The sequence below is a fragment of the Tachyglossus aculeatus genome, chromosome 11 (genome assembly GCF_015852505.1).
Source record: "Tachyglossus aculeatus isolate mTacAcu1 chromosome 11, mTacAcu1.pri, whole genome shotgun sequence".
NCBI lineage: Eukaryota > Metazoa > Chordata > Mammalia > Monotremata > Tachyglossidae > Tachyglossus > Tachyglossus aculeatus.
Window position 1 is genome coordinate 8191829 of NC_052076.1, and position 18235 is coordinate 8210063.

Sequence of the window (18235 nt, forward strand, 5' to 3'; positions counted from 1 at the left end):
GTTGCTTAGTTCCAACTCTGGGGCCAGATTTGGCACTGCGTATCTTTATTTTCAACACTGGCCTCTCTCTGCTACAGCTTCTGCTGACGGGATTCATTGTAGCTTAGTAGAAAGAGCATGGGCCTGGTAGTTTGAGAACCTGGGATCTAATCCTGCCTTTGCCACTTTAATTCCTTCATTGTCATATTTGTTGAGCACTTACTGTGTGCAGAGCACTGTACTAAATGCTTGAGGGAGTACAATATAACAATAAACTGACATATTCCCTGCCCATGATGAGCTTACGGTCCAGAAGGGGAGACAGACATTAATATAAATAAATTACAGGTGTACATAAATGCGTATCTGCTGTGTGACCTTGGGCAAATCACTTAACTTCTCTGTGCCTCAGTTCTCTCATCTGCAAAATGGGGATTCAATAACTGTTCTCCCTCCTTAGAATGTGAGCCACATATGGGACTTAATTATTGTCTATATACCTCAGCACTTTAGTATGTTGCTTGGCACAGGGTAAGCGCTTAACAAATACTGCAGTGATTATTATTACTATTAGTTCAGATGTGTTGTCCATGGATACACAGCCCTGGAAAATTAACTCTGTTTTGGAGCCAGTGAGGATGTTGCAGGTCACTGGGTGGGGGGTCTCCTTGGAGAAACTCTGTAGGTTTGGGTGAACCTGGTATGTTCCTGCAAAATGTCTCATAGGATGCCATCACATATTATGCATGCCTGACATATGTCAACCTGGGTACAACCATGCCCTGTCTATCCAAGAGCCACCCACCTTCTTGGCAAACAGGTATAGGCTTTTTTCTTGGATAAATCTCCATCAGTTGTGAAACAGATTCAGATCCAGAAAGTATTTAGAATAGAAAAGAAACTAGAAGCATAATGCTAAATTTCAGCTCTTGAAATTGCTACATGTGGAGGCTGATTCCATGCATTAATGGAATATTCCCCTTTATCCAACCATCATATACCATTAAACCTCGGGCTGAGACAGGAAGAGGCAGAAAAGCAGCCCTCCCAATTGATCATCTTAAAATACTTTATATCAAAGAACATATTTTATCTCATCTACAGTTTCCTCTTAATGTAGTGTTGTGGTGGCCCTATTCGTTTCTGCCACATATATAATGGAAGTCTTTGTGAAACTAGGAAGGCTAAGAGTTTTCCATCAATCACTCATATTGAGCACTATATGAAGCATTTGGAAAAGTATAACAGAGTCATTAGACCTGTTCTCTGCCCATGATGAGTTTACAGTGCAGTGTTCCATTTTTAGTGCTGGTCAGCTCTTTCCCCTTCATCCCTGATCCCATTTGCAGCCCCTGGTCTAAACTAATAGGCCTGATGGCAAATGTTTACCTCATCCACAATTTTCTGTGGGGATGCATTACACAGTTGATTAAGAAAGTTCCCAAATCAGCTCCTTACATTCAGCCTCAACCAGGCCAATGTTCCTTTCTGCTTCACTGTTTCTTTTCCCACGGTTGAAGTCTCCTAGCTCCATCATGTGGACCAGCTGGAAACAGCTGATGATAGTCACAGGGCATGAGTTCTTGAAGGCACAAGTTGGAAAAGGGAAGGATTTCTCAGTTACGAGTCCATGAATCATAAAGAACTTCAGAAAACACAATCCTCTGGGTATGCATCCTTCTTCTAGCCCTCCACATTTATTTGACGTCTGTAGATTGAAATTGCATCTTTGGCAAAGATCCTGGGGCGGAGGATGTAGGACAATGCTGACTTCCAAATGGGCCAGGGTGCCATCTCTGAGCTGGAGTTCCCCAGAGTTAGAGATGCTGATTATTATATGATTTTATCTGTGCACCTCTGTCCCCTGGCAAGGCCTATCCAAAGCTCTCCCTGGTCAGATCACCACCTCGTTCTTAACTCTCTGACCTCTCTCTTGTGCTCTTTTTCTTGTCTGGAATGCTCTCTCATTTCAAATAATAATAATGATGACATTTATTAAGCATTTACTATGTGCAAAGCACTGTTCTAAGTGCTGGGGAGGTTACAAAGTGATCCGGTTGTCCCACAGGGGGCACACAGTCTTAATCCCCATTTTATAGATGAGGGAACTGAGGTCCAGAGAAGTTAAGTGACTTGCCCAAAGTCACACAGCTGACAGTTGGCAGAGCTGGGATTTGAACCCATGACCTCTGACTCTAAAGTCCACGCTCTTTCCCCTGAGCCAAGCTGCTTCTCATCCACAAATCCACAAGACCACACCTCTCCCTATCTTCCAAGTCCTCCTAAAAAATCTCACCTCTTGATTCATTTTCCTCTCTTCAGATCATCTATCACAAAACTTTTGCACTCACAGCCACTCATAGCTCTTTTTCTTAAGGTATTTAAGTCCTTACTATGAATCATGAATTATTCTAAGCACTGGGCAATTATTCTAAGCACAAATTAATTAAACTGGATACAGTCCCCGTCCTGCATGGGGCTCACAGTCTAAGTAGGAGGGAGAATTCCTATTCTGCAGTTGAGGAAATTGAAGCAGAGAGAATAATAATAATAACAATAATGTTGGTATTTGTTAAGCGCTTACTATGTGCCAAGCACTGTTCTAAGTGCTGGGGTAGATACAAGGTAATCGGGTTGTCCCACGTGGGGCTCACAGTCTTAATCCCCATTTTACAGATGAGGTAACTGAGGCACAGAGAAGTTGTGACTTGCCCAGGGTCACACAGCAGGCAAGTGGCTGAGCCAGGTTTAGAACCCAGGTCCTCTGGATCCCATGGTCTTTCCACTAGGCCACACTGCTTCTCCACTGACTTTACTATTTAAGCACATTATCTTTCTCTTATCCATCTATCCCTTTTCTTTGCCTCTCTATGTAAATTATTTTGTAAGTGGCTCCTCAGCTAGGCTGGAAGCTTCTTGGTGGCTCAGATCATGCCTTCTTCCTTTACTGAACCCTCCCAAGTGCTCAATCCTGTGCTCTGCATGCAGGAAGTGATCAATAAATGCTATCAATTGACCAAAGAGTCACCACTCCAGCTACCCAGATTTTTTTTCTTCACTTTCCATGTTGTTCTCAGGTGATCTCTGATGAATCCTGCAGAGACCAGATTAGGAGAAGATCATGACATCATTCACTTTATGGCTGCCATGTGGCATAAACTGATGATGTCACGGGTATCATTTCCTGTGATTCTAGAGCATTTTTATTGGAGCAGGGTGGTTGTGCTAGTAATGATTGTGGTATCTAAGTGCTTCCTATGTGCCAAGTGCTGTTTGAAAAGCTGGGGCAAATAGAAGAGAATAAGATCAGACCCAGCCTCTGTCCCATTTGAGGCTTAGAATATGTGGGAGGGTATTTAAACCCCATTTAGCAAATGAGGAAAGTGATGCTCAGAAGTCAAGTGACATGCTCAAGGTTATTCAGCAGAATTACAACTCCTCCAAGAGGCTTCCCTGATTAAGCCCTAATTTCCTTTTATCTCTCTCACTTCTGTCTTGCCCTTGTGCTTGGAATGGTACCCTTAAACACTCCATCCTACGTCCCACAGCGCTTATGTACATACACATAAAATATATCGATGTCTGTCTCCCCCTCTAGACTGTAAGCTCCTCATGGGCAGGGAATGTGTCTTCCAACTCTGTTGTGCTATATTCTCCCTAGTGCTTAGTACAACCACCCAGGATTCAGCAAGTACTCTAATGCAGCCACTAAGCCCTCTTAAAGTGAACAGAAGAGCATCCTTTAGTGAACAGGCCAGCTGAAAAACAGACTCCCTTCTTGTTCTAATCCTGTGCACCTTGCCATGGGAACATAGGAGGAACTTTTACCTCAGGGACCTAACAGGGCAGATGGGATAAAATCTGGCTGACTTCAGCCGGGCCTAACAGCTTGCTAATACAGGCCACGGTGCCCATGTCTGACAGGAATCTAGAGGCTTCCTCTCTTCAGTGCATGAGGGCTGAGGGAGAGGCAGGCTTCAGCTGACCCTCCGAACTGCCTGCCCCTTAGTAGTAGTAGTAGTAATAATAATAATGATATTTGGTAAGCACTTACTATGTTTCAAGCACTGTATTAAGCCCTAGGACAGATACAGGATAATCAGGTCCTTCATTGAGCTCACAATCTATGTAGGAGGGAGAACAGGCATTGAATCCCTATTTTGCAGATGGGGGAATTGAGGCCTAGAGTTGTGAAGTGACTGGCTGAAGATCGCAGAGCAGACAGGAGGCAGATTCGGAATTAGAACCCAGGTCCCTCTGACTCCCTGGACTGTGCTCTTTCCAATAGACCACACAGCTACTCAGCCGGGCCTTGGGGGAGGAGTGTGTGTATGTGTGTCTGTCCGTCTGTCTCTTTGACTCCATAGATGAGTCCAATTCTGCCCCATTGGGCTGCTACCTGAAGAGGGATTGATTGATTTGTCTGTGTTCTGTGTTCATCCCTTATTTGAGCACATCTGTGCCTGGAAGGAACTGGGGCTGTTCTGGCTGAGCTCTAAAGTCAGCCCAACACTGACATCTGCTGCTCGCCAGCGGGGATGAAGCCAGCACGGGGTGGATAGGATCCGAGATGCCGCGGCCCAATTCTAGTTTTCATCCTCCCAAAATGGAATGGAGCTAATGTTTATGAAGTTGTCAACGTTTTCGGCAACAGCAAAGCAAACCAATCAAATTTACCAGGAATTAATTTGACCGTGTCTTCCTGTGACGAAACACTGGATTATCCTTCCAGATCAGGGACCACTTAGGTTGAGAGAGCATATTTCTGTTAGTTGCTTTATAAACTCTGGTTCTGGATTTAACCTCCAACCCAAACCCACGTTGCACTACTACTACTTCTTCTACTTCTACTACTTCTTCTACTTCTACTACTTCTACTACTTCTACTACTTCTACTACTACTACTTACATTACTACCACTACTGGGTTTTTTATTTTTGGTGCTGTTAAGCGCCTTCTACACGGACTGCAAACTCCTTGTAGGTAGGGATCACATCCAGCAACTTTGTTGTATTGTACTTTACATGGTGTTTAGTACAGTGCTATGCACGGGGTAAGCACTCAGTAAATCCGTTTGACTGACTGACATACCAAGCACCAAAGTGTCGTTTTCACAAGGGAATCATGGTCTAAGTAGGAGGGAAAACAGGTATTGAAGTCCCATTTTACAAATGAGGAAACTGAAACCCAGAGAAGTGAAGTTACTTGCCCAAGATCACACAGCAAGCGATAGAGCCAGGATTAGAACCCAGGTCCTCTGGCTCCCAGGCCTGTGCTCTTCCCACTAGGCCAGCCTGCTGTACTGAGAGAAAGCTGCACGGTTGTCATAAGAAGTGGAGATGGGAGAGTCCTGAGCTCCAGGCTCCGTGGAGCTTATTCATTCAATTGTATTTACTGAGCACTTACTGTGTCAGAGCACTGTACCGGGCTCTTGGGAGAGTACAATATAACAATAAACAGAAACATTCCCTGCTCACAACGATCTTACGGTATCTGTTTGTTGCGGGTCTCTGAGGAATTGTCCAGGTTGGTAAATGGGAAATCAATCAATCCACTGCTGGTACTTATTTAGTACTTTCAGTGGACTGTACTGTACCTGTAGTTTTACAGTACTAAACACTTGGGAGACTTAAATACAATACAGTAAGTGCACAATCCTAGCTCTTAAAGAGCTTTCAGTCTAGTGAGGAAATGAGGCCTCACGATATTTGGGAATGAATATGGACCCCATGAGCACTCTACTTGCTGGTCCCCATTCCATAAATTGTCAGGGCCCTAGCAGGGGATTGGCTGCTCCCCTTCTACTCAACCAATGCTATTTCTTGATCATTTACTGTGGGAAGAGCACTGCACTGAGTTCTCTTTCCTGATTCACATGGAGGATGGAAAGACAAAGTAACCTAGTGGGAAAAAAACATGGGTCTGGGAGCAGGAGACCTGGGTTCTTACCCAAGATCACCCAGCAGGCCAGTGGCAGATCCAGGATTAAGATACTTAACACAGTGCTTGGCATATAGTAAGTATCCAGTGAGTGTCATTATTAATACTATTACCTTAATTAAAGACACATCAAGGGTGCTTGGGTGGTGGATCAACTTCCCAAAAGACCTCACCCCAATCTGGTGTACATCCAGAGGGGGTTTAGGTTTCCCCCTTCAGGAAAAAAGAGCAATCTGGGGTTGTACAAGCCCGATGTACTGCTGTGAAATCAAGTTTGTGGCATCATCTCGCTGGACATGAGACAAAATAAGATTACAAACATGACATATTGTGCTTCTCTTTGTCTGGGACTCTCAAGTTTTGTCAGTGGCCATCGTAAATTCAGCTTGGACTAGATCTTGCATTTTATTCTCACAGGAACTTCTGGGATCATCTTTTGTAAACAACAATCTCAAACATTCAATTTCAGGAAAATGGCAATTTCCAAGGCTGGTTATTTCCCAAATGATCTCCATGGAGTCCAGGCCAGTCCTGTTCTTAGGTTAAGCCAAAACTTGATTTCTCTTCTCACAGGAATGACACTTTTGTCATGCTGTCTTGATCAACAGCAATAGAATTCATTGCCCTGAGATGAGGGGCTGGTACAACCATTCATGGCATGAGTTCTCTCAGACTTCTCTAACTTCTCTGCCTGTTCATTAGTCTCTTAGACCTGGATTTTTCTCTGCCTCCCAATGTTTAACTGAAAGTTTCCCTCAAGACTGTTCTGGTCTCTCTCCTCTTCCCAAATTACACTCACCACTTTGATATTAACCATGTTCTTCTACCTCCCTGGCTGTTTCTTAGTTTTTCTCACTGGCTCCTCTCATCCTCAGTGGGAATGTTCATTTTGCATTCCTGGGAGTATATGTACCTCAGGAAAAATGCCTTTTTTTCCTTTATGGCAGTGGTTAAGCATTTTCTATATGTCCAACACTGTTCTAAGTGCTGGGGTACTAATAATAATGATGGCATTTGTTAAGCACTTACTATGTGCAAAGCACTGTTCTAAGTGCTGGGGAGGATACAAACTGATCTGGTTGTCCCACATGGAGCTCAAAGTCTTAATCTCCATTTTCCAAATGAGGTAACTGAGGCCCAGAGAAGTTAAGTGACTTGCCCAGTCACACAGCTGACAAGTGGTGGAGCCAGGATTTGAACCTCTGACCCCCAAGCCCGTGCTCTTTCCACTGAGCCATGCTGGGGTAGATACAAGTTAAACTATGAGCCCCTTATGGGGCAGACAACATATCTGACCTGGTTAAGTAGAAGTGAGGTCTGGTACTGACTCTCCACTTTGCAGTTAAGGAAACTGAGGAATAGACAAGTTAAGTGACTTGCCCAAGGTTCCACAGCAGGCAAGTGGTGGAGCTGAGATTAGAACCCAGATCTTCTGTCTCCCAGGCCCACTCTTTTTCCACTAGGCCAGGCTGCTTCCCATGCTGCTTTGGTTCTTTCCATGGTTGCATCACAGGGGACTTGCCCACCTAGAAAATGACAGTAACCTCTCCAATGCCTCCCTCTTCCCCAATCCTTTGCCTTCTCTTCCTCTACCTAAAGCCAGAGAACGGTTTTCTCCTGAAGTCAGGCGGAGGGAAAGGACTGCCCCTTTGGAAATTCCATTTGGGCCTTTTATCACCAAGATAAACTTGTAATGATTCTCCGAGAAAGAGACAATTACCCCTCTGGGGTCAATATTCAATCAGCAGTTCCATTTCAGATGTGGCTTGGATCAGCCAGTCAAAAGCTTCTTTTTTTCTGGGTGTTTTAGAAATAGAGTGGTCGGCAACTAAGCACTCATCTGGAGCAGGTGGGAGGGGGTGGGGAATGGATTTTTGTCAAGAAAAGAATTGTTTTTTCCTTTTTTTTTTTCCTAACCATCCAGTTGAGCCTAATGGCGTAAATACGGGATTGAAAGAAACTAGCCAAGGTATAGAAGAAATTGGGCTTCCTTCCAAGTCTCTCGCTACCTTTCTCCATTATACATATCAAATCTCTTAATCACCTGCTTCCCACTTGTATTTTTCAGTAAGTACCTCCACTAGACTGAAAGCTCCTTGTGGACAGGGATAATGTCAACCAGTTACTATGCACTGAACTTTCCCAAATATTTCATCCCAGCTTCACCGGTTGTCAGCTGTGTGACTTTGGGCAAGTCACTTCACTTCTCTGTGCCTCAGTTACCTCATCTGTAAAATGGGGATTAAGACTGTGAGCCCTACATGGGACAACCTGACCACCTTATACCCTCCCCAGTGCTTAGAACAGTGCTTTGCATGTAGTAAGTGCTTAACAAATGCCATCATTATTATTATTATACAGTGCTCTGCCTACAGTAAAGGGCTTAATAAATTCCATCAGTTGAAAATATAATTTCTCAATATTTACCATCTGCCTAGAAATATTTACTGGTGTCGAGAATATAACAGATTAAAAACACAGGTCCTGGTTCAAAAAGCTTATAATTATGGTATTTCCCATTATAAAGCCACTGATCTATACTATCCAATTTCTGCCTAGCTTGAATATGGAGATCAGGGTGGTCTCCACTTAAAGGACAGTGTGTTGAATATGCACATGCATTTCATGTCAATGGGTTGGCCATTTTTAAAGGTACTTTTGTGGAGTAGAAGTGCAGAGTAATTGTCTTACAAGCCTTGTATAGAATGAATATTTTTTTTAATCAACATGAATATCTTGCTGCCTTTGAAAAGGATGAAACATTTTGGTTGGCAGGGATATGCTGACAGAAAGTGAAGGGGAAGAATCTCCCCCTCCCCTCCACCCCATCCTGACCAATGGAGAAAGCACTTTTTCTCTTTTTACTCTCTCTAGGGGGCTGCTCCTCTCCTTCTTAGCACACCAAATGGGACTCCACTCCCCTTTACACACCTCCCTCCTCCCTGCTCTATGAACCATTTCCCTCCTGGGAATGTGTAACCTGGGCTTGTATTTTTCCACGGGGACCCCTGCTCAGATCAGCTGGGATATTCACTCATTTCTTTCTTCAGTTTGTTCTAGTTTGGGTGAGGAAGCTAACAATTAATTTTAATTGTAAAGAAAATGGAAATTGCTAACCATCCTTTTTGTGTGGAATCTGGGGTTCCATTGTCAGAAAATGGATGGTGTGATTGTTCCTACCCTAATCACTTTTGCTTTGTTTTTTCATGACAGAGCAGATTTATTTGGAACTTGGTCTTTGGCAGTTGCTGCCATTTGTGTGTGGGAGGGAGAGAAACGGCTCTGAAGCTCCCAGCGAGAATGAGCCATTCTTTGTGGTGAGAGAGCCTTGTATGGGGTCTCACCTTGGAAGCAGTGGCTGTTACCAGAAGGACCTGGGTGGGAAAAGAAATGGCTCTCGAATGAGGGGACTATCAAAGGTCCCCTTGGAGAAATGCTCTAGAATCAGACATCATATTAATTGTAATACTTGTTTTCCGCTTACTTTATGGCAGGCACTGTAGTAAGCTTTGGGGTAGATACAAGAAAATAAGGGTGGACACAGTTCCTGTCCAACACAGGGCTCACAGTCTTAATCCCTTTTAGAGATACCATAAGTGGGGCCCAGAGAAGTGAACTGACTTCACTTTTTCACTGCTTCTAGACTGTGAGCCCACTGTTGGGTAGGGACCGTCTCTATATGTTGTACTTCCCAAGCGCTTAGTACAGTGCTCTGCACACAGTAAGCACTCAATACGATTGAATGAATGAAAAGTGACTTGCCCACAGTCTCACAGCAGAAAAGTGGAAGAGCTGGTATTAGAACCCAGGTCTTTCTACCTCCCAGGCCCAGGTACTATCCAGTAGGCCACACTACTTCTCCTACCTATCTAATGCTCTATATCACATTCTTATAATTGATAATGATAATTAATGATGGCATGTGCCTAGCACATTGTACTGGAGTGGATACAATATAAGCCAATCTGACGCAGTACCTGTCCACCATGAAGCTCATGGTTTGGTATTTCATCTCCATTTTACAGGGAAGTTAAGGGACGTGCTCGAAGTCAAACAGCAGGAAGGGGTTACAGCTGGAATTAGAACCCAGTTGCCCTGACTTCCAGTCCCTTGCTCTCCCATCATTACATTTAGGTGCATGCCCCATAGATGTGTCCGAGTTGATGTGTCTGGGCATTTCAGTGTCCTCTTTTGGGAGGAATTTCTTGGGAGGGCAAGGAGGCCTCGAGGATTGGTGTGTGGGGTCACCCCTGAGGAAGAAAGATTGGGAGGGAAGGGGGCGGCCAAGGAGGAACTGCTGACTGCTGAAGCAGAAGACATAATAATAATAATAATAATGGCATTTATTCACTTACTATATGCAAAGCACTGTTCTAAGTGCTGGGGAGGTTACAAGATGATCAGGTTGTCCCACAGGGACAGTCTTCATCCCCATTTTACAGATGAGGTAACTGAAGCCCAGAGAAGTGAAGTGGCTTGCCCAAAGTCACACAGCTGACAATTGGTGGAGCTGGGATTTGAACCCATGACCTCTGACTCCAAAGCCCGGGCTCTTTCCACTGAGCCACACTGCTTCTCCCGGTGGGAGCCTGGCTAAAATCACATCTTCTCCATAAATTATTTATCAATCAATCAATCAATCAATCAATCGTATTTATTGAGTGCTTACTGTGTGCAGAGCACTGTACTAGGCGCTTGGGAAGTACAAGTTGGCAACATATAGAGACAGTCCCTACCCAACACTGGGTATTTATGTATATCAATACCTGTCTTCCCCACTAGGCTGTAAGTTTGTTGGGAGCAGGGAACATATCTACCAGCTCTGTTGTACTGAACTCCCCTTAGTGCTTAATACAGTGCTCTGCATGCAGTAAGCGTTCAGTAAATGCCATTAATGAATTAAATGATGAATTCTTGGGAAAGAGAAGTAGCGTTGCCTAGTGGATAGAGCAAGGGCCTGGGAGCAAGAAGAACCTGGGTTCTAATCCTGCATCTACCATTTGTCTGCTGTTGATCTTGGGAAAGTCATTTAACTTCTCTGTGCCTTGGTTATCTCAACAGTGCAATGCAGATTAAAACAGTGATCCCCATGTGGGACATGGACTGTGTCCAACCTGATTAGCCTGTATGTACCCCAGTGCTTAGTACAGTTTATGGCACTCAGGAAGCCCTTTACATACACCATAAAAAACTAAGAAGAAAAGACACTGACCCTAAATGGTGCTATTTTGTTTATTCCTTTGCAGAATGGGAATAGAGAGATCACAGAGCTTTCACCTTACCTACAGCAAACAAGATCCAGCCATCCATCTTCTGCTCAGGCTGATTTCAGAAATACATTACTGGGTAAGTGTGACTAGTCCAGTGGATTGCATTATAGTTGTCAGCTTTGTGACCTTAACAACCTGTCACCCAAGTAATCGATGAAGTCCTTCCAGCCTTTTAAAAAGGAATCTATTTGATCAATATTACTGAGTAAACTCAAGCTGAACAAACAGATCAAATAAGAGTCTCCATGATCAATAAAAGTTATACAAAGGATAAATAATCAGGGATATCTCAATGAGAATCTCATATATGTTTCCCTCAATCAGCTTCTGCTCCGGGAAAGCCTCGGACAGACTAGACATTGGTAAACTGGTAGAAAAACGGTCGATATGTCAGGGAAACTGGCAGGGCCTTTTGACTTTGGTTGTTTTAAGTTTTTTTTTCTTCAGAGAAACTTGAGAATAAGTTGCTAATGCTGAGGGTGAGGGGAGAAGTTTTGCTTAAACTGAAACCAGTTTGAGATGTTTGGGATGGGAAGGGTAAGAGGAGGAGATATTTGCCAAGCTTCCCACTGCCTTTTTCAAAATATAAAGCTAATTCTTGGAGTTTTTCTCTGTGGGACCAATTAATTTCCCAGCACCCTGAGCCCTAACATCGTTTTATCCAACTCTAGCGCTTATGAACTTATAGCTCCCTTAGCACTCTTGCCTATATGTCTGCTCAACTTATTTATTTTGGCCATTCTAGTTGTAAATCTCTTTGTTGCCACCTCTGCCCCATTAGAGTTTAAGCAATCAATCATTTGTATTTGAGTGCATACAGTGTGCAGATGACTGTACTAACCATTTGGAAGAGTACAATATAATAGAGTTGGTACACACATTCCTTGTCAACAATGAGCTCATAGTCTAGAGTGGAAGAGTATAAGTACTTAGTGAGCAGAGATAAAGTCATGTCTTTATTCTGTTCTTTAAAAGCACCTAGTACAGTGCAAGGCACCAAGTGGATGTTCATAAAATACTGCTACCAGCACAGCTGCTTCTGCTAATACTATTACTCTGAAAAATCACCAAAAAGCAGTTTCAACTTTACTTGAAAGCAGAGGTTCTTCTCTAATAACTCCCAAGTTTGTCCCATTCCCTTCTGAAATTCTAAACATCATGGACTCGACTGATCAATGATTTAATCAACAATAGTATTTATTGAGTGCCTACTGTATGCAGAAAGGGTAGGTGATGAAGTTCGTAGATATGATCCCCATCCTCAAGGACCTTACAGTATAGTGGAGGGAACCAGTGTAAGAAACAGATAGAAGTGAGAAGAGAAAGATGAAAATGAGGTTGAGAAAGAACTTAAACAGAGTAGGTAAGTCAGTGTGTTGAATTCTGTAGGTAGTTGTGAATGCATAAGTGCAGAGTTTTTATTAAAAATAATAATAGCATTTGTTAAGTACTTGCTATGGGACAGGCACTGAATTAAGTCCTGGGGTAGATACAATATAATTCATTCATTCAATCGTACTTATTGAGCACTTTCTGTGTGCAGAGCACTGTACTAAGCGTTTGGAAAGTACAAGTCGGCAACATATAGAGATGGTCCCTACCTAACAACGGGCTCACAGTCTAGAAGGGGTAGCACCATGGCCAATCAGGGAGGAGGTGGGATTTCAGAGGGGTCTGGCAGATTTTTAGGGAGGGGGAGTCCAGGCAGCAAGGAGGGTATGACAAAAGTGAGATACAGTGAGCAGATTAATTGAGAGGAACAAGGGAGCAAGCTGAGATGTAGTAGAGCAAAGGATTCCATTAGGGAAGTATGTAAAGCAAAGTTAGAGAGTATTAAGAGGTAGTAATTATAAAATTTCCTAAGAGTTTATCATGTGAAGAACACTGTACTAAGCACTGAGAGGATCCTCTAGACTTTAAGCTCATCCTCTAGACGATAAACTCAATGTGGGTGGGGAATGCGACTATCAACTGTTATATTGCACTCTCCCAAGCACTTCATACAGTGTTCTGCACACAGTAAACACTCAATAAATGTGACATGCAGGTGGGAATTAGATATGCTCCCTGTCCTCAGGGAATTCCATAAGATTAAGGCAAGTTGAATTCTGGAAGATAATTTAATATCACTGGAGAAATCCTCCAGACTGTAAACTCATTATGGGCAGGAAATTTGCCAATTCTGTTGTATGGTACTCTCCCAAGCACTTAGTGTTCTGCACATAGTAAGTGCTTAAACATTGATGATGCAGAAACGTTTTCCAGTAAGTGCTTAAACATTGATGATGCAGAAACGTTTTCCTGTTTCCCTCATATAAAAGTAACTGTGTCGTTTTGAATCACTCTCTGCTCTGAGCTATGACCAAAAAGCAGTACTGGTGGAGTGTGTTGCTCTTTGAATAGTTTAAAGAGAATGTTGGTGAATGTTGGTGGGATTCTAGAGAGGAATTTGTACTTCATTTTCCTTTCTGATGAACATGACTGTGGGTTTGGTGGAATGAGACCGCTCTGAGTGAGATCAGGATTCTAACTCCTTGGTAATTAATGTACCTTAAACTACTTCAAGGAAATCTATGCCATTCTTTAATGGTATCTTTTCTTTGACTAGTAGTAAGCTGGAGTTATAGTCTGTATTATCCTAGTCAGCCTCCAAGATGGGTGAGATGTCAGAAAGAAGCTAGGCTCACAACTCCAAATTTCTTGGGGATGTAAAACATCTGTTAGATCTGGCCAGCCAAGCCCCCCACAAACAAACAGTAACAATCCATTAATCTTTTTCTTGTCATCAGACACGTAGCCTTTGAAAGTTGGTGATAGTTTGAATTTTAAAGCCTTTAACTGGGAAGAAGTAGTGTTTTAGCATCCCCAAGCAAAGATTCTCATGCTATTTAGCTTGTGAAGTGGGGATTTTCACTATTGTTGTCTTTGGAAGCTCACTCCTGGAGGATTTGGATAGCTTTTCATCCATAGCCAGCTTAAGAAGGAGGGGAGAGAGCAACAGTTCCACTGTTTAATGTTGCCCTTCTACCCCTCCAAAGATCCCAAAATATTTTCACAAAATCCTCTGGGTCATTTGAAGAAGTTTAAGGGATTAACCTCTTCCCTCAGATGAACTCCCTTTTCTGAACAGAGTCAGAAGGGAACCTGCCTCTTTCTCAGCTAATCAAGCCTCGGCAATACAGAATTATACGTTTCCTGCTTTCAAATGCTGTATTCCATCCATCCCAGTGGGTGGTCTCTGTGGGCAAAATGAGTCAGAAAGTTGGGATGATGATCTGGCGGACTGTAAGCTCCTCCATTAGATTGGAAGCCCCTTGAGGGTTGGGGTTTCCAAGTCCCAACACTCCCGAGTGCCTAGTTCATTGTCCTGCCTTCAGTAGGGGCACAATTAAGACTGATGAGAGTTGATCCAAAACTTCCTGCTTCCAAAGGAAAAAAAAAGATTTACACTGAATCACCCAAAAGATCAATTTCCCTGGAAATTGCTCCCATTTTCAAGTCATTTAGCCTGTGTAGACACAGTCTAAGGAGCAGAGAGTCACCTCCCAGAAATTATTCTTCAAACTAACGGCTAATGCTTCTCGGTTGATGTGACTTCCCCCATTCAGTTCCCATCATAGTCTAAAATGATGATGATGGCAACTTTTTCCATCAAGCCAAACATCTTCATGTTGTGGAGAAAGGGTCTGTATTTTCAATTAGTAAAAGATCGGGGTGACTAATTTATGTGGACTTCATTAATTGCTTACTATGCATCAAGCACTATGCTAAAATAGGGTAGACACAAAATAATCAGATCAGACTCAGATACTGTTCCACCCCTGGCTCACACTCAGAGGTAAGGAGAGCAGGAGAGGTAAGGAGATGGAGGCACAGAGAGGATATTTGACTTGCCCAAAGTCACCCAGCAGGCACTAGAACTCCACTCTCCTGATTCCCAGGGCCCATGCTCTTTCCAGCCCCTGGTGCCTGAGAAGAGAGCAGCTTTAAGGTTGCAAAACCTGGATACATTGAATGGTGTCCTCGAGATTCTTTTTTTTTTTTTTTTTTTAAAGAAAACAAAAGGATTTTTGCTCCAAGCAGACTTCTGTGAACAACATCAGTGTTAACAGACTTGCCCAAGGTTATATAGCAGGCTAACAGCAGAGCTGGAATTAGAACATGAGTCTCCTGATTCCCAGGCGCATTCTCTTTCCATTACCCCACAATGCCTCCCTACCCAACCCAGCTAGCATGGCTGGAAGGAAGGACAAGCAGCATGGCCTAGTGGAAAGATTGTGGGGCTGGGAATCAGAAGACCTGGGTTCTAATCCCTGGGATTAGTCGGGGAAGACCTCCTGAAGGAGATGTGATTATAGGAGGGCTTTGAAGGTTGGGAGAGTGGTAATCTGTTGGAGATGAAGGGGGAGGAAATTCCAGGCCAGAGGGAAGAAGTTAGGTGAGGGGTTGGCAGAGATAGAGATTAGGACCTGACAGAAGGTCAGCTAAAGAAAACTGGAAGACTCTTTCGTTCCTCAGTTTCCCAAGAAACAGGTCCATCCAGCACACAATAGCTCTCCAGCCCTCCCACCAACATTCACAAAGGTTAGTCTCTATACTGTAAACTCTCTGTGGGCAGGGAACACGTCTACCAACTCTGTTGCATTCGACTCTCCTAAGTGAGAGTACCATTGATTGATTAGTGCCCTAACTGAGTTTTTAAATGGGTTAACTGAAAGGATTTTAAATGAGTTGATTAGGTAGCAAGTATAATTTTGGAGAGACTGAGTGTTCCCAATCAATCAGTTAATTGTATTTATTGAGTGCTTACCTGACACAGAGCATTGTACTAAGCATTCAAGCTTAACTGAGGTAAAAATAGGAGGGCATTCATTTTGCTTCTTACCAGACTGTCCCATTTTCAGCTTATCTGTTCCCTGCCTGGTACAGTTAAAGCAATGGATGTCCTTCTGATGGGTATTTCTATTTTCAGTCACCTGCCTTCCCTCACTGCAGTTTTCTGTGAGAACAGTGATGGGGGGAAGGGAATTGAATGGCTCTGAGACAATGGAGTGGATTGGGGAAATGCTCTAGATCAAGGGCACTAGGGCAGATTTCTGCAAAATGTTGATGATGGTATCACTGTGTTGTGTCATTTACTCAGTGGTCCTCATTCTCATCTCTCTCATTATTGACCCCTTGCTCCTTCACACCCCTCCCTCTCGCTACTCCAACCTTTTGTGCCTAAAATTCTTCCTTCTCCATATCCAGTAGACAAAAGCTAACCCCATCTTCCCATGAGGAACAGAATACCCTAGTAGATTGAACATGTGTCTAGGAGTCAGAGTTTTAATCCCAGTTCTGCCATTTTCCTGCTGTGTGACCTTGAGCAAATGACTTAATGTCTCTGGTCCTCTGTCTCCTCATCTGGAAAATGGAGACTCAATACCTATTCTCCTTCCTACTTAGACCGAGTCCCATGTGGAATAGGGTCTGTGCCTGACCCGATTATCTTGTACTTATCCATGTGTTTAGCAACATAGAGAAATGAATTAAAATCTTACTCTTTTTCCCTCTCTCTTTCCTTCCCTCTCTCTCACTGATTCTGCTGTCTATGAGAGAATGGATATTAGATATTTCAGTACCCAAAATACCATCACAGAGACAATGAGATCTGCACAGATACACACATAGTTGAAATCAAAGGATGAATCTGTGCCCTGATTAGAAATAGCACTGAAAGGGAACCAGGAGCTGAAAGTAAAATAGCCACATCTTTGACAATGTCACAGTCAGCATGTCCTGCCAGCAGGTTGGGGAATAGAGTTCATAACAATAATTACGGTATTTGTTAAACATTTGCTATTTGTCAAACACTGAACCAAGCTGGGATTGGGACTGTGTCCAACTAGATATGCCTATATGCAACACAGCACTTAGTATAATGCCTGTGTCATAGTAAGTGCTGAACAAATACTATCATCATTATTATTATTATATGAAATGGCAGTATCTTGGAGTTACTACTAATCAATCAATGGTATTCATTAAACACTTACTGTATATCAAATACTGTACTAAGCTCTTGGGAGACTATGATACAACAGTGTTGTAGACACAGTCCATGTCTACAAGGAGCTCACAACCTAGAGGGGGAGACAGACATTGATATAAATAAATAAACTGTGGGTAGGTTCGTGAGTGCTGTAAGACTAAGGATGGGGTTGGACATCAAGTGTTTAAAAAGGCCATTCTTCAGGCCCTTGATGAGGTCACATCAAGTCATCCCACCCCATTATCTCCCCACCCTCTGGGCTGCTAATCAATTAATCAATGATGATTATTTATTCTTAGATTGTGAGCCCATAGAGGGACAGGGACAATGTCTGATTCCCACCTGTGAATTCTCTCCCAGCCCTTGGTACTGTGCTCTTGCACACATTTAAGTGCTTGACAAACACTATTACTATTATTGAGAGATTATTGTACTAAATACTTGGGAGAGCACAGTGCAAAAGAGTAGGTATAGATGATGCCTGCCCTCAAAGGGCTTACCTTTAAACAAACTGGTGGTGGGGCTGGGGATGGGGGCAAAATCTGTTCCTCAAACCAGGAAGCTATTGGGTGGGATGAAAGAGGTGATGCCTAATGATGATTATGATATTTGTTATGCACTTACTATGTATCAAGTGCTGGGGTAGATACACATTAATCAGGTTGGGATTAGAATCCAGGTCCTGTGACTCTCAGGCCTGTGCTCTTTCCACTAATCATAGTTGAAGTATTTTTTTAAGTGATTACTATGTGCTAAGCACTGTACTAAGTGCTGGGGTAGATGCAAGATAATGAGGTCCCACATGAGGCTCACAATCTAAGAGGGAGAACAGGTACTGAATTCCCCATTTAGCAGGTGAGAGAACTGAGGCTCAGAGCAGTTGTGTTTTTCCCCAAGGACACACAACAGACAGATGTCAGAGCTGGAATTACAATCCAGGTTTTCTGACTCACAGGACTGTGATCTTTCCAGTAGTTTAGGCTGCTTCTCATGGTTCTCAGTTCGGAGATTG